This window comes from Pelodiscus sinensis, chromosome 5 (genome assembly GCF_052426305.1).
Source record: "Pelodiscus sinensis isolate ZL-2025 chromosome 5, ASM5242630v1, whole genome shotgun sequence".
In the NCBI taxonomy this organism is placed as follows: Eukaryota; Metazoa; Chordata; order Testudines; family Trionychidae; genus Pelodiscus; species Pelodiscus sinensis.
The window spans coordinates 22,724,372-22,746,959 of NC_143056.1; the positions used below are offsets into that span (position 1 = coordinate 22,724,372).

Consider the following 22,588-nt stretch of genomic DNA (forward strand, 5'->3'; position numbering starts at 1 on the left):
TGATTAGTGTGATAAGCTCCTGAGCAGAGACAACATGTAATGGTTGATGGGAGGAGGGTGGACACAATGCAAAGTTCTGGTGGTATGTAGTGGGCTTCAGGGAAGGGCATGATAACCCTGCATAAATCTGGGGAGGACATGTGACTCAGTCTGCCCATTCCCTTAATTGCCTCTAGTCATGATACTTGACTGGTATCCCTAGGTCTAGCTGAAATACAAATAAAAAAGGGAATGAAGAGCTTGGTGTGAGACTGTGGTGATACCTTGCAATATGATAACAAAGTAGCATGAATGGAAAAAGAAGGGTCACTAAACACACACGTAAGTGTAATGTGAGGCCTAGGAATGAAAACTGTATATTCTGGATTAGATGAGTGCACAAGCAAAAACTGCTGCTAAGGCAGCCTTAAGTAATTCAAATGATGTTTATGCAGGGCATGGCTGAGGGGAACTATTCAAGCATGGTCACATCTTCAGGGCTTATTTTACAGCACATGGCAGTATTTGTATTCTCCCAAAAACTACCATCATCATGTTCACCACCTATTATCCAGCATTTCTGAGCTCATAGGCATTAGAGATGGGAAAATCCTATTAGGTGCCAATATTCCTCCAGCTGCTATTGTAGGATTGTTTCATATATTTTATCATATGCTCTGCCCACTCTAATTTAGATCAGCCATGTATTGGGTTCTGCAAAGTGCCATCTATGCCTGTTAATAAATCATCTTACAGTTCAAAGAGTTTTTCTTAATATTTCTTTACTTTGAAAATGGCTGTGGATCTTTTCCTGTAAGCCCCCTTCTTTCTTTCCACCATATATACAGTGCTTTTCATCAGCTGATCTCAAAGCACTTTACAGAGGACAGTATCTTTATCCTCATTTTACAGCTGAGTGGTGAGGTGATTTGTTGCACATCACCCAGCAATTCAGTGGCAGAGTTAGGAATAAAACCCAGCTCTCCCAAGTCCCAGCTCAGTTCTCTACTATCTAGGCTACTCTGTTAGTTAAGCCCATTTCTTATTCCACCAAACTATCCTCCTTTGTGTCTTTCTTTCTTTATAAACATGAATGCCTATAATCTATATTATGGCACAGGATTTTAGCTTTGTGACTCCTATTGATATTAGTGGTAGTTCTAGGTCTAACATTCCGTGTGCCCAAGGGGGAAAAACAACAACAACAAGGAATGGGGCAATTTTCACAAAGCAGCAGGACCCTGAGAGTACGTGTAAACTACATGGCTCCGTCGACGGAGCCATGTAGATTTGTTTTTTTGGCAAAGGCAAATGAAGCCGCGATTTAAATGATCGCAGCTTCATTTAAATTTACATGGCTGCCGCGCTGAGCCGACAAACAGCTCATCAGCTGTTTGTCCGCTCAGCGCGCTAGTCTGGATGCTCCCCTGCCGACATCAAAGCCCTTTGTCGGCAGCCCCAGTAAACCTCATCCCATGAGGAATAACGGGGCTGCCAACAAAGGGCTTTGATGTCGGCAGGGGAGCGTCCAGACTAGCGCACTGAGCGGACAAACAGCTGATCAGCTGTTTGTCGGCTCAGCGTGGCAGCCATGTAAATTTAAATGAAACTGTGATCATTTAAATCGCGGCTTCATTTCCCTTTGCCTATCTGTCTAATCTACATGGCTGCATCGATGGAGCCATGTAGTCTAGACACAGCCTGAATAAGTACTGTGAATTCTTAGAAGAGAATAGGCCTGCTGCATACATGTGATGACATCTGTTATAGTCTTGTGGGAGGAAAGTGTTTGTTGAGCTCTGGGATGCTCTTATGAGGCATCTTAGTCCTCTGCTCTATTTGCTTTCAATTAGGGTTGGAAAAAAAAATGAAGTGGGTTAAATGATTTCAAAGTGTCATTCTCCATACTTCATTCCTATTTTGCAATTGCCCCATAATTCCTAATGCTAAGATGATTTAAAAAACACAGTCCTTCTAGTAAGAGTCCTGGGGTCTCCAAAGGATCATGGACCATGGTGACTGACAGAAAAATTGTGTCCAAATATTTCTATTGGGTGTTTGACTGTGTGGGAGTCCAGCACAGTTTTTTCTTGTGCAAGAGGTTTTTTTAAGCCAGGAGCTAAATTTGCTTTCCTTCCTTTACAAAGACTTTTGAAATTACAGTACTCACACAGAGGCTCCAATTTGCAGAAGATTTCCAGCTGTGTTCTCAAATGCAAATTTTTGCATAGGCAAAATAGACTCATGTTTTTATATGCATGCAGATAGCAACACATGCAAGTCAAATAGCTGGGGACTCAATTTGTGCATGTAAGGTTAGGGTTCTAGCTGAAAAATTTGGTCTGTGATGACCACTTTCCCTGGGAATGGTCATTGTAGCCTAGCTTGCATATATCTTATTGTTAGAATGCTCATAGAACAGAGCCTGAACCAAGACACAAGAACCACGAGGAAGATCACATTTAAACCAAGATCTGAATTTTGCTGCTGGCTGTTGAATCTATAACGGATCAAACCAAATCTCCCCTCTTCACCTTTAACTTTGGAAAAGTTTGCATCTGGATTTGATTTGTGCCCCCCGGCCCATCTCTAATGGCTGTATGGTCCTTATACATTTTTTATCCCGTTCCTGTATCTTTAGGTATCTGGAGGGAGGAAATACATTCTTACTTTCAATCTTTTACTTTTTTTACATTAAAATGAATATAGTCAAACTGGGGAGAGACTTTGTCTATGCAAGAATTGAAGGCTAAATGAATTGAGAATTGAAGGTTCTTTGGCTAAATTTCTTTGCTAGACATAGTAACTGTATTTCCAGGATTATGGAAACTGAATACTATACTGAGCCCATACGCCGAATGGTTTTGTATTTAACCGTATTCTCAACTCAAACCACCACTTTGCTTCCTCAATCCCATGTAACATAGAAGGATCATTTCTCGAATAGCTCACCTCCCAGTCTCAATCACATAGGCTGACTCACCACATGCAAATCTGTGATGTCTCTGTGGCAGCTACAGTGAATGCTGAGAAGGAAAACCAAAATGTATACAATAAATCTTTTTGATGTGAAGTAGCAGCTGGAAACAAGGCAAAGAAAACAGCCCCCTACAACCAGCCAGCTGTCTGTGGACAGTGATTTGTGGGCCATCCATTGCTTGTGCACCATATTTTGGTAACTGCTGCTTTAGAGAATGGGGCCATGTGAACATACAATACAAAACCTGTTTTTACCCCATTGTGCAGCAGTTTTACCTCCTAATGCTTTGCATTTCTATTCCCGCCCTCTCTCCCTTTTATCTAGCCATCCCTTGTGGTTAGCCTGCCTCTTATAAACTCTTCCAGATCTTGTTATCTCTGCAGGCCAGATGCAACCTTGTATGTGACCTACTCACTAGCCCCAGTTGATGGTGATTTGGTAAGTAAGCATTCCCCAGCTACAGGAACTACTCAAGCAAAACCTGGAAGTCACTCTAGGGCAGTGGTTCTCAAAGTGTGGTCCATGGACCACTAATGATCTGTGACCCTCTTGTAGGTAGACCATGGACTCAGGGTTCAGCTCCAGCCCTGTGACTCTCACCCCCATGTATCTGGAGCACCAGAGCCGCTTTCTGCCTTGGGGAAGGGGGCAGGGGAGCTCTGAGCCTTATAGGCCAGATATGGCTCATAGGGGAGGAAGCTGCTCTACACACTGCTGCTCCCCCACCTCATGGCTGGTGGAACAGCAGTGAGGGAACTGCTCACCTGGAGGCTTTCCCCACTGTTCCCATTGGCCAGAATCTCAGTCAATGGGAGCTGCGGGGGGTGCTGACTAGGAACAGCAGGGTGCGTGGAGCCAGGTAAGCACCTACCCTCCATCCTACCCAGACCCTGCACCTTCACCCTGCTCTTGCACCTCCCTCCTGCCCAGATTCCCCATCCTCAGGCCATTCCTGACCCAATCTCCTGGCCACTCCATAGCCCACCCCGCTCAAGGCAAACCTTTTCGTGGACCACCAGCCAATCACACACGATGACAAAATGTACTTGCTTATCTCTAAATACCTTAAATACTAAATTATTCATATTAGGCCAGTGGAGCATAAAAACATAAATGTACAGCTATCATATAAGGAGGAGTACATATTATTAATCAAAATCATTCAACAGATTAAGCTCTTTAACTTTATCATGTTAGTTTACCAAACTTCATTTTAAATAAAGTAAAATATTAATTTATGTCCAAAACAAAAGGTTTCAACATTGTCTTTATTTATGCCATGGGGATGGAGAATCTTCTTTGGGTCAGGGGCCACACAAAAGTTAGAAGAAAAAAACTCCCAACAAACAAACTGACAAAAAAATCCCAACCCTCACTGATGTTTTCCCTGACTGAGATGCCTCACTCCCCTCGCATTGCAGCCTCACAGTTTGGGGAGTGGAAGGGAAGGGAAGATGGAAGTTCAAGGCTTCCCACTGGCCGAATTAAATCTTCTGGGGTCCCAGAGCTAGTAGATTTTGTGGCTTCTGTAGAGCCTAGAGTGGGGCCAAAAATGTTGGGTTCAGTGTGTGGGAGGAGGCTGCCAAGGAGTGGGATAGGGACACGGGTACTGGATCTGAGTGAGAAGTGGGGTGCAGAAGGGGGTAAATGTCAGAGGTCTGGGTAGGAGTTAGGGTGTAAGAGCAGAGTGGGGTCTGGCCAAGAGGTTGGGTGCAGGAGCAGGTTGAGGGTGTGGATCTAGGTAGGAGATATAGTACAGAAGTGGGCTGAGGGTGAGGGGGTGTGATCTGGCTGGGAGGTTGGGTGCAAAAGCAAGCTGTGCGGAGGGATCTGGCTGGGAGGTTGGGTACAGAGCAGGCTGAGGGTGGGGGATCTAGACAGCAGGAAGGGTGCAGGTGGGAATGAGAGGTCTAAGTAAGAGGGAGGGTGCAAAAGAGAGGTGGGGAGTGCAGGTCTGGGAGGGAGGAAGACAGCAGGAATGGGGTGAGTGTATGGGATCTTTGTGGGAGGGTATGTGTGTGTGAAGGCAAGTGTGGGGGGGTGCGGAGTCTGGTCTGGAGAGGAATTAGAGGTGCTTACCTAGCTCTGCACATCCCGCTGCTCTCAGGCAGCACCTGTTGCATGCATTGGCTGTGATTCTGGCCAACAGAAGCAGTGGGGAAAGCTTCCAGGTGAGCAGTTTCCTGTGCTGCCATCCCATCAGCCACGGAGAGGGAGAGCAGCATTGCGCAGAACTGCTTCCTCTCTCTGTGAACCGTATCTGGTCTGTAAGGCTCACGGTTCCTCCTCAGCAGGAGACAGGCACATGTGTTTCAACCACATCGGGGAGGGGGGGGAGGTCCACCTGCAAGATGGTTGCAGACCATTAGTGGTTTGTGGACTGCACTTTGAGAACCACTGTCTACCAGTTCCAGCTGCCTTCTCAAAGCAGAAAATAACCAGCTCAGAAATACTAATTTAACTCTCCAGTAATAAAAAGTAAGAATTTACATTAGCATCAGAAAAAGATTTGAAGAGTCCATTCAGCTGAGCCTCTAAAGTTTCTGATGATTCAAGTAACTGGTGTTAACACTGCATGGGAAAAAATGTCCTTAGATGCAATTTCTGATAATTTCTTGTTCCAGCCAGGTTGGAGATTTCCCATAAATAGCCTTTGTTACAACATTGTGGTGTGTCTCTGCTCAAAGCAGACATTGTGTACATAAATACAAGTAAGAAGTAATTGAATGCTAGCAAACCTAAACATTTTGGTGCTAGTAGTCGGTGAAAGACTGGATTAGGTTTTACTTTATTTGAGCCAGTTTGCCCTCATGAATTTGGGCTCATTCCAGCAGAGTTGTGAAATCAATGGGACAGGACACTTTGGGTATGTCTACGCAGCAGAATAACTCACGTTATTCTGAAATAACTTAGTCAGTGTCTACACAGCAAACCGTTATTTTGACATAATGTCAAAATAATGTTGAGCTGGAGGACTTCTTACTCTGACTCCTGTAACCATAATTTTATGAGGAGTAAGGGAAGTCAAAGGAAGAGTGCTCTGCCTCGGACTTCCGGCTATGTAGACAGTGCCAAAAGCCTAAATAAGCTATTTTGACTTAAGGTACACAATTGACATAGCTCAAGTTGCGTAGCTTATTTCGGCTTTAGCCCTGCTGTGTTGATGTCCCCTTAATATTCTGACTGAAGGTTCTTTAATTCTTTATGTCTTCTTCAGATTATTTAATAAATCCTATATTGCTGTTATCCTTGAATTCCATTCTAAACCTAAAGAATAGTCATGTGGCTAAGACACTTGCCTGGGACTCAGAAGTTGTGTGTAGAGCTCTGTTGAGTAACACCATTCCGTTTCAAAGAGGATTTCTATCACAGATAGCGTGGTCCCTGCCTCTGTGGCAGTCCACCTAGAGTGCTGCCATCAATGTTGGAAGCTCTTGAGTCCCTGACTGCAACACAGACTGGCTGCAATGGCAGGAAAGCAGGCAGGTTGTTTCAGAACGCTTCTGTCCAGCTCTGCCACAGACTTTCACAATGACTTGGGTAAGTCACTTTGTCCTCAGTCCAGCAAAGCACTTAACACACGCTCCACTAACTTGATTTCAGTAGAACTACTTAGAGATTTAAAGTTAAACATATATTTAAGTGTTTTTCAGAATTGGGATTTCCAATCTCCCTAGCTCTAAAATGGGAATCATGCTGCTATCTCACAGAAGTGTTTGTAAATCTAAATGTACTGATATTTGTGAGTTGTTCAGGTTGTGTGGTGGTGGGGGTGCTGAATATATCTCAGCAGTACTAAGGCAGATAGAGCTACTCTGCTATGTCATCGTTAGTCCCCGAGCATCATCATATATATAGTAGCCCAGTGTCTGTGAGTCTGTAACGCCGAAATGCTGGCTGTTCCCTCTGGGGGGCGCTGTTGCCTGGAATGCTGGCTGTTCCCTCTGGTCAGCGCTGTTGCTGAAATGCTGGCTGTTCCCTCCAGGTGGCGCTGTTGCCTGAGTCACATCCTTCGCCTCCCACTGTGGCATTCGGCTGATTTGTGCGCAGCTCAGCCGGGCCACCGCAGGGGAGCAAGTGGCCATTTGGGCCCCATAGTTCCCATGCAGCACTCCCGTGCTGGGGAGCGCAGGGCCCAAACGGCCACTTGCGCCACTTGCTCCCCCGTGGCAGCCCGTCTGAGCGGCGCAGAAGTCAATCAAGCGCCATGGCAGGAGTCGAAGGGGGGCGGGGCGGTGATGTACACAGCCGGGGGCAGGGTCTGGACAAGCATGCATCCCCTGACGGAGACAGAGGAGAGCGGAGAGAGAGTAAGAGGCAGGAGGGGGAGAAGAGAAAGAGAGAGACAGAGAGAGAGGCAGAAGGCGGAGGAGAGCTGAGAGAGGAGGAGGCATACGAGGAAAGAGAGAGAGAGAGAGCGAGAGACAGAGCGAGAGACTGGAGGCTCAGGAGAGAAGACCAAGGTGGAGGAGAGACCTGAAAATCCCGTCTTATGACAGGCTTATTGGCTAGTCATATATATAGTAGCCCAATGTCTGAGTGTCTGTAATGCTGAAATGCTGGCTGTTCCCTCTGGGCGGCGCTGTTGCCTGAAATGCTGGCTGGTCCCTCTGGGCGGCCCGTGCTGCATGGGGAGTGCGGGGCCCAAAGAGCCGCTTGCTCCGCTGCAGCGGCCTGGCTGAGTGGTGCAGAAATCAGCTGAGTGCCATGGCAGAAGGGGAAGGGGGGCGGGGCGGTTACGTGCAGTGTGACAGTGGCTCCAGGCCCCGCCCCCTGGCTGTGAACATCACCGCCCCATCCCCCTTCACCTCCCGCCGTGGCTCTCGGCTGACTTCTGTGCCGCTCAGCCAGGCCGCTGTGTGGCAACAAGTGGCGCAAGCGACTGTTTGGGCTCCATGCTCCCCATGCAGCACGGGGAGTCCCCCGAGTGAGAGGCAGGAGGGGGAGGAGAAGAGAAAGAGAGAGGCAGGGGAGGCAGTAGGAGGAGGAGAGAGAGAGTTGGAGCGAGAGACCGGAGGCTCAGGAATGAACACCAATGTGAAGGAGAGACCTGAAAATCCCGTCTTTTGACGGGCTAATTGGCTAGTTTAACAATAATGTGCACACACAAAACATGGCAAACAAGAACATATTTTTACTGTAATGGCTCTGCTATTCTTTTTTCCCCCTATTAAATGACAGCAGTTTATAGCTGGCCAAAAGCTTTTTCCTGAAACTCATCTAAAGATGTTTGCTTTTAGAAATCTAAAACTTGAGTCAATCTTACTCTGTTTAATGTCTCCACGAGTAACTAAAGTTTAAAACCATTTTACAGCACCATCAAACTTCAATATTGTTTATTAAAGGTGACTGTAAACAGGGTTCTTTTCTTACATTTTTATCTCTATCTTACTGCTTTTTTGAAGTTTATTACAATCAAGATTTTTAAAATCCTTTTTATTTTGCAATCTTTGTTGGACTACAGTCCCAGTTTCTCTGGAAATTACAATTTTGGCTTTTTGGTGTTTGGACACTTTCTTAAAAAAAATCCCTTGTGAAAGAGGAGGAAATCTTGACTTTTTTTAAAAACTTGGGGCATCAACTTCTCAAACGCTTTGTTTTTTGCTTCTACATTGTCCTTTCAGACAGCACAAGAGCAATGGTATATTTCAAGGGGAGCAGATCTTATCTGTGCTTCCATTGAATGTGATCCAGTAATTAATATCCTTCTCCCTTTCTAAGAGCTGGAACCTTAATAAGCTCCTGCCCAGTCAGATACTTTTTGGATCAACTGTATCTTCCACCATGTACTTCCCATGAACAATGATGATGTGTCAAGAACAGAGCAAAATACAATTAGGTCCACATAGAAACTGGCCCTGGATTTGGGGATGTTCAGAAATAGGAACCTGGATATGGATTTTGCAAATATTTTTTCCTTTTTATAATAATGAGCTGAATCAAAATACCCAGATCCAAACTAATTTATATTTTCAAGTATTCAAAATCTGTATCCAAGTCCAGATTTGGAGCCTTATTCTCTTTTGATGCCAGTTTTAAACAGGATCTGCCATGCTGAATCAGACTAGTGGTCCATCTAGTTCAGGTTCCTCTCTCTGACATTGGTCAGTGCCTGCTGCTTCAGAAGAAATCTTCATTAGTTAGTTGGTGGTTAGCCAAGAAAGTTCCCGCCTAATTCCCAGTAGTTAGAAGCTTATGCCTTGAAGCTTCATTTTCTTTTCAAATCACTTGTTTCTTTTAATATTAAAAAACTCTGTATATTCTTATCCATATACAAGTTACACAAATGTAACTCAATTGAGTTCTTTTTGATTTGTACCATTGTAAATGAGAAGCTAATCAGGCTCCTGGACTTTGCAGCTAGTTCTCATCTCTAAAACAAATTATCTTTGAAAGTTGATAATTTCCAGGTGATACATTCATTGCCACAATTAGCCTCTATGCATCTGCAGTCCTTCTGAGAGCATCCTAGTAGGCTTGAGAAGAATGCTCAGTAAGTTTGATGCCAATGAAGCCCCTTACACATATATACATTCTTGTTCTAGACTTCCAGTACAACTTGGGTAAATCTGCCTCAGTTTCCCCTGCCATAAAGCAAAGGATTAATTGATGTTTGGAAGGATGTTTGGAAGGATTAATTTTTTAATGTTTGTAAAATGCTCTGAGGACCTTTCTGTCTCAGAACACATTTAAAATAATCTGTACTGTGCTTATCAGCTTTCCCCTCTGTCAGTTATCTTTTTACATGCTGCAGGAAGTGTGGCTGGGAAAAGCCCTCATAAAGAACAGTAACAGAGAATTTTGCAAAAGCTCGTTTGGCTGGAACTCTTGGGAGAAAGCCCTTCTGCATAGATCAACTAAGCTCTGCCTGAAGGATTAATATTAAGGAACATTAAAGCATTTTAACATAGAAAAACCTTTATTTTCCCCCCTCCCGTCCTTCACCAGCCTCCTGTTTCAAGACAGACAAAATGAAATATCTTATTTTGTGTGTATATGTTAGGAAATATCTGTACCTAATGTAGAAAGGCTGCCACTTGTTCTCTTGGGGCATGTTTACACAAGGAAATTATTTCAAAATAACTAAATTTGAAATAATAACTCTCAAAATAACTATTTCAAAATAAGCGTTATTCCCCGTGGAAAGCAGGAGTACAGATTTTGAAATAACCAGCCCATTATTTTGAAATAATAGACTTTGTAGTGTGGACACTCAGCTTATTATTTTGAAATAAGGGGTGTTATTTTGAAATAACTCCATAGTGTAGACCAGGGCTGGGAGTCCAGTGCATTCTGGGCATTCAGTGCCTCTGAAAACCACATTGCTTATTTAGACAACCAAGTCTGAGAAGGTGCAGACTCCACACCAAAGAGCTGTAAGTCAAGCTCTAAATGAGAATCAAAGACTTGCCTTTTCTGCTGATTCCCAAATACCCTTCCCCCAAGTTAAGATTCACTTGCCATATGCCAAGTCACTGGCTCAGCAAAATCTTTTGCTATTTTTGTCTCTTCTTTAGGGAGGCAGCTTGCCTGCTTAACTCAGTTCATAATGCTCAGATCATGGTCTGCATCTCTTTAGGTTTGCCATGTGAAAAAGCTTCTGACTGCATATGTATTGTTTCACTCTTGGATCCAATGACCTGTAGCATGAGGGCATGACCTGGACAGAATGATCCAAGCTTGTTTTAAGGAATTGCAGCTACAGATATATCTTGTGCTACTCCTAGGGGAATATGAACACTTTACATTCATAAAAGATAAAACTTGCATCTTGGGGAGTGAGATGATTTATATTTTCTACATAATAAAAATATGTACCTAAAAAAGTATCTATGCTGTAGAAACCCACTGTATTTTGTTAGCCTTTGGGTGAATTATAATCAATATGTATTTTAAAAATAAGAACTAAGTTAAGCCACAATTTCTGATCCAAAGATGGCTGACCCCTTTAATTCCTTATAGCAGAAGACAGGATTGAGAGGGACATCTGTCTGATTTCTCTCCACTCCTACTCTACTCCTACAAACCCCACAAACCTGAGGACAGAACACTCTGGGAGGGCTGAATCAATCCTGCACAGCCCACAACCTTCATTCATTCATTTAATTTAATTATTTTAGTTATAATTTCAGAAGTGCATAGGGTGAAACTCTGTCTCTCTTTATTTTAATGGGGTCAGGATCCCCTCCCTAAACATCTTTAGATCTGTATTTTAAGGGCTTGATCCTAATCCCACTGAAATGCATGACACAGTTTCCATTGACTTCCATAGGCTTTAGATTGGACAGTAACTTCAGCACCTGTTATCAGTGCAGAAAGGACATGAACAGTGTGTTTGCACATCCTATTGAGAGGTGTTCTTCCAGTTCAGGACATACAATAAAAGAGTCCCCCAAAGGTACAGCAGGACTTGTGTGGGACAGTCCAGTGATCTCTGTTGTGGCACATAGAGGAGTACTGTTGTATAAGAAGTTACAAAACAGCCTTTGTGTAGAGCATAGAGCAGTACTTACAAAATTCACAAAATAACTTTTCAATCTATTTATAAAAATGCTTGCAAGTCTCATTGTAAGGTAGGTTAAAGATTATCTTTCTTAGCTCAATATTTTTATCAAGGATACTGTAACAAATAAATAGGAGCAGGGGGAGAAAATGCCCAACAAGCAAATATACTGGGTCTTGTAAATTCTTGTTCTCCTGGCCACCAGCTGACTCTTGGTTGCCTGCCAATAACTTGCAGTCACTATTTCTGCTTGATTTTGTTCATTCCCTCTGAGTTGCCTTTACTGTTTAGACTCCATTGAGGTTTCACCTCATCCAGTCTGTATCACAAAGCCTTGATACAGCCCTGTGTACAAGATGTACAAAAAATAAATGATTTTGCCTTGTGAAATATTGGCTAATGGATCCAAATCTTGAAGTACTTACACTTTTTTAATAGAGTGGCTTCTGGTATGTTATGATGTGTTGTAATCTGAAACCAAATTCTGACCTCATTTACACACACAACCATATGGACTACAATGAATTTGTATGTGTATAACTGACTGCAGAATTTCACTTAATATTTTACAGATTTATAGCAGAATATTACACTCTTAGCCAGGTTTTTATTTTTCTACATAATCATTGCACCTATTTTACTTGCAAGGCATTCACTGACATGGTTTCCAGCAGAACTACTGTAGTTTAATCAAGACCCTATGGAAAAATAAGAACAGGTTGAACCTCTCTAGTATGGCACTCTCTAGTCTGGCAACATACATGGTCCAACATGATTTTAGTTAGCTGGATGTCCACTTATCATAGGTGAAGCCAAATTTCCCATGGTCCCATAAAGTCTGTTTACAGCCACCAGTCCTGGCTCAGTGCTCTGTGCTATTATTTAGCTCTGATTTACCTCAATAAGAAGTGAAGGTGTTGGTAATGCTGCTAGACATTATTGACCTCTTGTGGTTCAGCAAATTCTCTGGTTCGGCACAAGTCAGATCCCAAGGGTACCGGACTAGAGAGGTTCAACCTGTAAGAATAATGATACTTATTGTTTTATACTACCTAATGGTAAAGTACAAAAGCAACAAAAATGCTGCCACAATCAAAGATTAGGTTTGCAGTCAGAGAGACTGCTAGCCTTGCAACTTGATCAACATTTATTTTATCATAATGAATTCATGTGTCCATTTCCTGGGCATTGCTTTTTTTCAGGCAGTTATTTATATATTACTGTGCATGACATTTTATAATAGGTAGGGTGTGCCAAAGAATAGACTTCCTCTCTTAACAAGATTATAACTCACTGGGTATACAATACAGTGCAAAAACAATAGGCAGGTACCACGTTAATGAATATAGAACATACTATACAGCTGGAATGTTTTGCAGAACAGATATATTTTCAGGAGTTTTTTTGAAGGAGAGTGCTGGCTGGATACTAACTGGGAAGCCATTCCAGCCAGCACGGGCATGGTGAAAAGGGATACAAATTCTGTCTACATGAGGGAAATTTCCAAATATCTCCCACTGTTGATTCAACTCCACTGAAGTTAGTAAAGTTGGAAGACCTAATATAGACTAAGGTGTTAAAAACACCCAAGGCAGCTGTCTACAAAGGCTCCCAAATGGAATACTGGCAGTGGAGCTGAACAAATGTAGACAGGGTGACAAGAAGCAGACAGAAGTGAAGTCTGGGTGAAACAAAAAGAGTGGGAGAGAGTGCAAGAGATGAAGTACAGCCTGTTCCTAATCTGCATAAAACTGTACATAATCCAAATTACAATATACATATAACTGAAAAAGATGCCTAGAATTAACAATAACCTTTATGTTTCTTAACTTATGTCTGTCAAGCAGTAGGATGTTCTGGTCATTAAGGAAATTAGCTTTTATTATTATTAATTTTTTTTTAATTACAAGCTGCATTTTGCCGTTGTTATTAGATGGGGTCAGTCAGGTTACTGAAGTAATTATTGCGCTCTGCTTGGCACTGGTTAAAGCTTAACTGGAGTAACTGTATTCAGTTCTGCATGAAAAAAAAAGACACATGGACCAATTGAAGAGTTTAGAGGAGCGCAACAAAGATGGTAAGAAGCTTGGCAAATAGGATCTAAGTGGAAAGGTTAAGATAACTTGGCATCTTTCACCTAAAGAAAAGACAAGTGTGCGTGGAGGACATAACAGGAAACATAAAGGAATGTTTTAAAGAGGACAAGGATCAATTATTCTCATTAGTCACTGAGGATAGGACAAATAATAATTGGCTGAAGCAGGAGGGAAGTTTTTAGGTTAAATATTAGGCAAAACTGTAGAAGAACTGTTAGACGACGGGATAAGCTGCCAAAGGGTGTTGTGCAATCACTGTTGTTGGAGTTATTCGAGGCTAAATACCCATCTACAGGAACAGTTATAGAATAATTAAATCAATCCTGCCACAGTGCAGAAGGGTGGTGGAGGGGTCCCTTAGAGCCCCATTGAGTCTACAATTTAGTTTTGTATCCAATTTCTCTAAGTTGTTTTTTTTTTTTTCATTTTTCCCTAAACCCTGGAGTCCTTTTCAGCCTTTATTAAAATCAATGGGGGTTGGAGGAGAGAAAAATATGCTATTTTGGCTGTCCAGAAAACTTTGAAAAACATAAAATATCAATTGTTTTGATGTGTTTTCTTTTAAGACTCTGGATCTCTCAGATTTCTACTCCTTGCTATTGTGCAATCTCCATTTTGTCCCTCTGAAAATGTGGGGAATAGGACAGAAGGGGAGAGAGCACTTAGTAAAGTAGAGTTTATTCTCTGGCCATCTCTCTCCTCTTTTTAGCAGCACAATTTGGGATTGCAGCCTTAAATAATCCCTGGAAATCATCGACAATATATCTGTCCTTATTTCTATGTCTACTACCTGTAAGCAAATTATCTGTCAGATAAAGACCAAATCTGCTTCCTTTACTCATGCAAGTAGTCCTATTTAGAGGATCAGTCCCCATCACTTAACTTGTACTAGCTATGAGTTACTCCAAGTAGAGTTACTCTGGTATAATAGTGACATAGAATCAGGCCCATTGACTTCAGTGAAATTACTTGTGAGGTAGACCTATGAAATTTGGCCCAAAGACTCAGTAGGCCCAGATTCTGATCTCAGATATATGGTGCACATCAATACATATTGGCTACGTCTAGACTGGCCCCTAATTCCGGAAAAGTCATGCAAAGCAGGTAAGTCAGAATAGGGAAATCCGCGGGGGATTTAAATATCCCCCGTGGGATTTAAATAAACATGTCCGCCGCTTTTTTTCCGGTTTGGGGAAAAGCCGGAAAAAAGCGTCTAGACTGGCGCGATCCTCCGGAATAAAGCCCTTTTCTGGAGGATCTCTTATTCCTACTTGAAAGGATCGCACCAGTCTAGACGCTTTTTTCCGGATTTTCCCCAAGCCGGAAAAAAAGCGGCGGACATGTTTATTTAAATCCCACGGGGGATATTTAAATCCCCGGTGGATTTCCCTATTCTGACTTACCTGCTTTGCATGACTTTTCCGGAATTAGGGGCCAGTCTAGACGTAGCCATTAAGTATCTCCACTATGCTTGAAAGCACAGCAGAACTTTTTTTGAAGATAGGTGGCACTGTTCTTTGCACATCCAAGATTACCATCTATTTGACCAAATGACAGCCACGTGGCTAATTTACAATGTGAGCACTGCATTACATCTACAATTATAAATCAGCAAGCCCTATGTGTTTGGTTTTTTCTTAGTAGCACTATAGGTATAAAAACAAACAATTTTAGGGCTCTGAGAGTTGGAATATGGAACAAGCACCCACTCCGTTAACTTGAACTTGGAGAGAGGCACAACTTGATAAGGTTAAAAGAAAAGTTAGCAAGGATTTAACATGCCACCAAAACCAGCAGAGTCAAATCAAATCTCTTCTTCTGCCAAGACTGAAATTGCTGAACATGCCCCTCCCCTCCCCAAGTATGTTGTGTTGACCACCAAGCTAGAGTATTTATCTCTGCAAAACAAGGCTATATTTGTTATGGAGATTATCACTGTTTGCCAAATCAATACAGAGACAAGGTGGGTTGGTCCAGTAAAAGGTATTACCTAACTGCTGCTGGAAAGAGTGACAAACGTTGGAGCTTACACTCTTCCTCAGGTCTGGGACCTGTGCTCAGAGTGGAACAGATTGTTTAGCACAAGTTGTTAACACATTTCAATGGACCATTCACGGTGAAGTGGCCCATTAATGCTGTGGGCGGGAGGGGGGTGGTATGGGGGCGGCTTTCTCTCTACTGGCTACAATAATACTTCTAAATCCAATAAAAATATAAAATAGAGTAGGAGGTGTTAGTATAGTGTGATGCAAACTCCTTTTAAAAAACTCATGACTTAATCTGTTTTCAAAGTTCTAAGCCTGTGTGGTTGTAATGAATACACTGGGCTGAAGATTCTGTTTCTGAAACCCTCTGGTGGGATGTGTGAAAGGGCTACACTGCATTCAGGGAGTACCCCACGAGCGAGGGCCACACAAAGGTTTTAGGGGGACCTGGAGCAAAAGCTGAATCTGAGACCCTAACAAAAGATGACCACAGATAGGAGGGTTGGAGAATGAACACACACCATGCTCATCCTGCAGAGGCAATTTCTGTCTCAAGGGGCAAGCTTTTGTGATGTGTGGGGTGCAGGTGAGGTTCCTGAAACTACTTATGGCAGCAGTAGCTCTATAACCCTTGGGAAGGGTGCAGCATGTTTCAAACTCCTGGCCAGGTCAGCTCCCTTAGCTAGTAAAGAGGAAATGGGAGAAGTCCCACTCAACCTGGCCTCAGTGTCCCTGCATGGAGCTAGCAACTGAAACTTCACCTCAACTCCCTTCCAGCACCCCAACAGTCTAACCACAACTCCATCTCAACAAGATTCTGCACCTGAACACAACTGAGCCACTTTGTGGTCCTCTTGTGGCAGGGGCTCTCTCCCCTTTTTTTCCTTAAAGGAACATGTATAGCTATGGCACAGTATAAAGAAGATTGGCTGTTGAGTAATTTTTAATATATCTTTTTAGAAAAAGATTTTGGTTGATGAACAAAACAAGAGGAGGCAGATAACACATACACCCTTATAGACATTATGTGCCATGCACATTCAATAGAGAAAAGGAAATTATTATTTTCTTTTGTAATGTATATTAATGTGTCTATGTTCATAAATCCGCCCAGTGATCTTAGAGCTATAGACTCTTACTTGATCTCTGTTATGTTACTTATTTCTCCTCCCCTTCTCCCCTGCCTTAATTAAACCAAAGGGAAGGACATCTCCTCTCTGAAACTAAGTAGACAGGAGAAACCAAGGAAGAAGAAATATTTACACCAGAAAAACATTTTGTAGGTTAGTGCATCTTAATCACAATGATTTAAGTGGCAAATTGGCTGTAATACTTAGAAGACTGTTACAGCTTCTTTGCTGTCATGTGCCCATCTATCCTGCTAGTACCAAAGGCAACCTGGTATTTCTGTTCCTGCAACATCTGGACCCATTGCAACTCAATCTGCATTGACAAAAGAGAGTGTGACATGATAGCATTAGGTGAGCAGAAGTTAACAAATTCTGTTTGGTAATAGAGTTTATTTAAAGGTGGAACCAGCTACAAAATTGAGAGGGTAGGTCAAGAAAAGCAGGCACCACTTTGGGGGAATGCATGGGAGGAACAGGAAACTCGCTCCAGAGATATCTCCAGAGATTAGTCAAGACAAAAGTTACAGCACAAGCATTTGGAAGGGGGCCATTGCAAACAACTTGTCCTCATTCCAGTTGAGCAACTGTAAGCAGGGACATTTTCAACACAGGCCATTTAGGGACAGAAGGAAAAGATTGGATGGCATTAAAAGCAACTGCACAAATACATGGGCCTATGAAGACGTGGCCACCAGCCACGCACACTCAGAGTAATCTTTCCTGCTCTCCCCACCTCCCAGTCCCTACCTCAGTAAGGGTCATACCTATTGCCTAACACATATATACTAGAGATTGGCAGAAACTAACCTTTGACTGAATCACTTTTCTTAAATGGGGTGGGATGAGGATGGGGGAACAGAGATTAGAAGTGGGAAGAAATGTTAAAGTACAAACTACAGGGGAAAGAGGAGCTCTCCCTGAAATATTCATTGGTTTTTATCCTTGGTTTTAAAAGACCTAGCAAAAGCCACAGTGACAGTCCTACATATTTTTTGAGAAAGTAGTGAGGCCAGTTCATTAAAGCCTTCTCTTCCCCCCTTACTGGCAAGCTGCCTTTCCTTTGTCCTTTCCTGGAGCATCTCAGAGATAGCTCACTTTTTAAAAAACTTCTGCTGCTCTTCCGACTTCTGTATTTGTTCAATATAAAGAAGAACAAAGTCATACCATGGTAGTAATTCCATGCTTGAATAATAAGAATATAGCAGTAGGGATATATTACCAATCACCTGACCAGGATGCTGATAGGGACTGTGAAATGCTCAGAGAGATTAGAAAAATAAGAAACTTAGTAATAATAATGGGGGATTTCAACTGTCCCCATATTGATTGGATGTGTGTCACCTCAGGACTGGATGCAGAGATAAAGTTTCTTGACACCTTTAAATCACTGTTTCTTGAAGCAGCTAGTTATGGAACCTACAAGAGGAGAGGCAATTCTTGATTTAGTCCTAAATGGAGCAGAGAATTTCATCCAAGAGGGGAATATAATTGAACTCCTTGGTAACAGTGACCGTAATATAATAAAATGTAACATCCCTGTGGTGTGTAAAACACCACAGCAACCCAACAAGATAGCATTTAATTTCAGAAAGGAAGGCCATACAAAAAAAGAGGAAGATAGTTAAACAGAAATTAAATGGTACAGTGCCAAAAGTAAAATCCCTGCAAGCTGCTTTTAAACTTTTTAAGACACTATAATAGAGGATCAACCTAACTGTATCCCCCAAATTAGAAAACATACAAAGAGAACCAAAAAAGTGCCACAATGGCTAACAACACCACAAAAGAAGCAATTAGAGAAAAAAATGCAAAGTTTAAAAAGTGGAAGCTAAATCCCATTGAGGAAAATAGAAAGGAGAATAAACTCTGGCAACTAAAGTATACAAATATAATTAGGAAAGCCAAAAGAGAATTTGAAGAACAGCTAGCCAAGAACTCAAAAAATAATCATAAACACTTTTTAAAATACATCAGAGAAAGAAAGCCTTCTAAATAACCAGTGGGGCCACTGCGGGCATGTCTATACTACAGAGTTTTATCGGAAAAATAGTCGTTTTCCTGACAAAACCTGAGTTACGTCCACACTGCTATCACATTCTTCCGAAAGTAAATGGAAAGAACAGAGAGTTTTTCCGGCGTTGGTAATCCTCTTTCTATGAGGAAGAACCTTTTTCCGAAAGAGCTCTTTCAGAAAAAGATGTGTGTGGACAGGGAAGAGAGAGTTCTTTCGAAAGAAGAGGAAAGAGGAAAAAGCACAGGTGCCCTGGTGGCCACTCTGTCCCTAGTAATCACAGCTGAAATGCGAGAGAGCATCCATTCAGTATGTACATTATCTTTTGAAAAAGCAGATCACTTTTTTGATGCACTTTTGTGTGTGGATGCTCTCTTTCAGAAGAGGTTTTTTCGGAAGTTCTCTTCCAAAAAAAGGTTCTTCCAAAAGAAGCCTGTGATCTAGACATAACCTGACTGAGATACTAACACAAATTGCAGACTACCAAAAGGAATTCTTTGTATCAGTCTTCACAGCTGAGGATGTGACAGAGATTCCCAAACCTGACACATTCTTTTTAGGTGACATATTTGAGCAACTGTCCCAGATTGACATGTCATTAGAGGAGGCTTTGGAACTAACTGATAAACTAAACAGTAATACATCACCAGGACCACATGGCATTTGCCCAAGAGTTCTGAAGGACTGAAATGTGAAATTGCATAACTATCAACTGTGGTGTGTAACCTAACATTTAAATCAGTCTCTGTACAAGATGACTGGAAGATAGCTAGTGTTACGCCAATGTTTAAAAACGGCTCTAGAGGTGTTTCTTACTGGCATTTTGTACTTACTAATACTATATACAAATTTCAGTGCTGTGCAGATTTGAACTAATTAATACTCCCATCATGCCAGCAGTCAAGTAATTATTCTTATTTCTGACATGTTATAGATACATCTAGCTGGAAACTATTGCAAGTAAGTACACTAAATTCTACCTAGTAAACAATAATTTTTGAGGCTTGGATCCAGCAAAGCACTTACGCACAAGCTTAACTTTAGACACATGAGATGCTCCTTTCTAGTTAATGGGACTTCTTCCAGGTGGAAGAGAGATACTTGCTTAAGTGTGTTGCTGGACTGAAGCCTTGATTAGGAACTACTGGGTTCTATTTCTTAAGCAGGTTTAGAGTAGGAGCAGTATTTCATTGTACCTGTATAAAACATGAACAACAACAACAACAAAAAACCAATAACAACAAAAGGGAAAAACAATTAACTCAATCTCTCCCCCCAAAAACTCAATCATCCTAAACTACTACCTGGGATATCTGACTTTAACCCTATAATTAATATTAAATTCACCACTAGTCAGAAGCTGACATGAAGGTTAGCCTGCACAGGTATTCCATCCTATATCTGTGTTAGTTAGAGTGTGCCCACACAGCAGAGCTTAACTCGAAATAAGCTATGCAAATTGAGCTACTTCAATTGCGTAGCTTATTTCAAAATTGGGAGCATCTACCCAGCACTTATTTTGAAATAGAGCACTCTTCCTCCCACTTCTCTTACTCTTTGTACAATGCAGGTTATAGGAGTCGGAGTAAGAAGTCCTCCAGCTTTATTGACATTATTTTGAAATAATTGCCTGCTGTGTAGATGCAGATTAAGTTATTTTGAAATAACACTCATTTAGACGTATCCTTAGGCTGTAGTTCTCCTTGGGTTTCTGTAATAGAGAAAGCTCAGTGCTCTTTGGAGCCATCTCCTTCACGTACTTGGACATGAAGTCCTCTAGAACACAGAGATCTGTCTGGGAAAAAAGAGACAGTCCAGATTTCCTTCTCTTTACTCATCATCTCAAAAGGACCTCAGCCTTTTCTTTCTGCAGTAATTCATTTACAGTTTTTCTTCCCTCTTATCTACTTTCTGCATGTTTTCTGTGGGGGTGGGAGTAAGGGAGGAGAGAAGTTGTTCTTTGGCAAGCCAAATTGTACACAACATCTTGAATACTTGGCAGCTGTTTAGCTTTCCTCAAGAGGCTGTTAAAGGGCCCCAAGATGGGGTGAGCAGTATCAGCTCATTTTTAGCATGCCAGAGTATATTCTTTCACATCTTGTAATGGGAGGTGTTGCATCACACAGTCTGCCTCAAGAGCCCAAAGGAGATCATGACACAGTGACTAAGGGATATCTGATGTCATCTATGCTACAAGATAGTGTAGTTGACAAATGAGCAGCAGTGCAATTTAGCCATAAACATGCACTAGAGTAAAGACAGAAGTTAATCATTATGTTAACTGCCAATCATCCATTGTTCAGAGGGAATATCTTGCTTAGATGACTGTGTCTTAAAAATGTGTGCTTCACTGCTGGAAGTGGGCCCTTTGACGCCATTTGGGGTTAAAGAGTTGGCAGCAGAGACTGGGTTTGTGTACTCAGAGTATGATGTGGCTCTATTTCACAGCTTCCAGCCATGTGGGAAGACGTATAGTATAGTAGGAAATTCAGTCTGTTAATAGAATCCAGAGCACAGGAGAAAGTTTTTTTTCAGACTTTTTTTTTTTTTTTTTTTTTGGTAATGCAGGCTTAATGGCAATGTAATGTACCATCTAAATTGGAAACCACATGACCTCAAGATAAGCTGGGGGATCAGTTGATACAAATTGCCTTATGTTAGCAAGATCCCTTTTACTCCCATTGAAATAATTCACTGTGTTTACTAGAGTATGAGAGAAGGTATAATTCAGTTGGATCTAGGTTAGGTTTCTTTTAGTGCACATCTGCACAGCAGGGCAAAAGTCGAATTAATTTACACAATTTCAGCAACATCAATTGTGTAAATGGTCGAAATAGCTTAACTCGGCTTTTGGCATCGTCTACGTAGCAGGAAGTCGAAGTAAGAACACTTCCTTCAACTTCCCATTATTTCAAAATAATGGCTTACTGTGTAGACACACATTTTGTTATTTTAAAATAACATCAGTTATTCTGAAATAACGCTGCTGTGTAGACATGCCCTTACTTACTTGGTAGTCTATATACAATGGCTTCCTTAATCTAACAGAAATGCTTTTCAAGCACTTTGTTATCTAGAATTAGTCTTGCCACTCCATTCATCGAACCCTTTTGATTTTTCAACATTTGCCAAGAAGCTGAGGCACAGAACAGATTTCAAACTGATGTTTATGGTGCATGAGATAACCCTTTTCTTTCTCTCTCATCATTCCTCCTCTGTGATTGTAAATGTGTGGTATGTGCATTTCCCTTTTATGAGGCATTTCCCTCTCCTTTTCTTTGTCAGACTGGATTCACCTTTATAAGTCCTTTGGGGACTAAGCAAAATATATGAATATTTAAGGAAGAGGAGACAGAACTATGTATATGTATTCTTGGCATCACAGTATCATAGTCCCCTGATATTAAATATAGTATATGAAATAGGCTAATATTAAAAATCAAGAGCTGCTGGCTAGGCAGTTGGGGAGCCATTTATCAAAAGGTATTTGCTTCTACTGATTTTTGAAGTGCTAATCCTAGGAGCCAAATGGTATCTCTAGTTGAGCATAACATGGCTTTCTGAAGTGGAACAATCGAGGCAATTCTGAGCATCGCCACAAAAAAACCTGACTATTTCTGAGATGTGCAGGACACGGTGCGCTACCATGACAGTGCCAGAAAATGGAATGGGCATCTGAGAAAATAAGTGGGGTATTCTGAGTGAATCATAAATTGCTACCTGGGAAAAGTGCTTATAGCTAGTGTTTATTGCAGGATATGTAATGTAGGCTATAATTTGCCTAAGGGGCCCATTAGTAGGTATTGCCAAAACAGCTTGCTGTGACAGTGAATGTATTACATTAATATATACTGCAATGTTGATTGACATTTTCTCCTGACTTACTGAGTAAATGGGAGTTTAA

General features: G+C 41.8%; 1 long non-coding RNA gene across 1 annotated transcript in view; it reads right to left on the reverse strand.

Annotated features, from left to right (window-relative positions):
• LOC142829075 (uncharacterized) overlaps nucleotides 1-22,588 on the reverse strand; it is a 118,146-nt gene that overhangs the window by 54,608 nt on the left and 40,950 nt on the right. The window contains exon 2 of the long non-coding RNA XR_012903296.2: nucleotides 12,360-12,479. This is a non-coding gene — a long non-coding RNA (uncharacterized LOC142829075). The remainder of the gene's footprint in view (nucleotides 1-12,359; nucleotides 12,480-22,588) is intronic.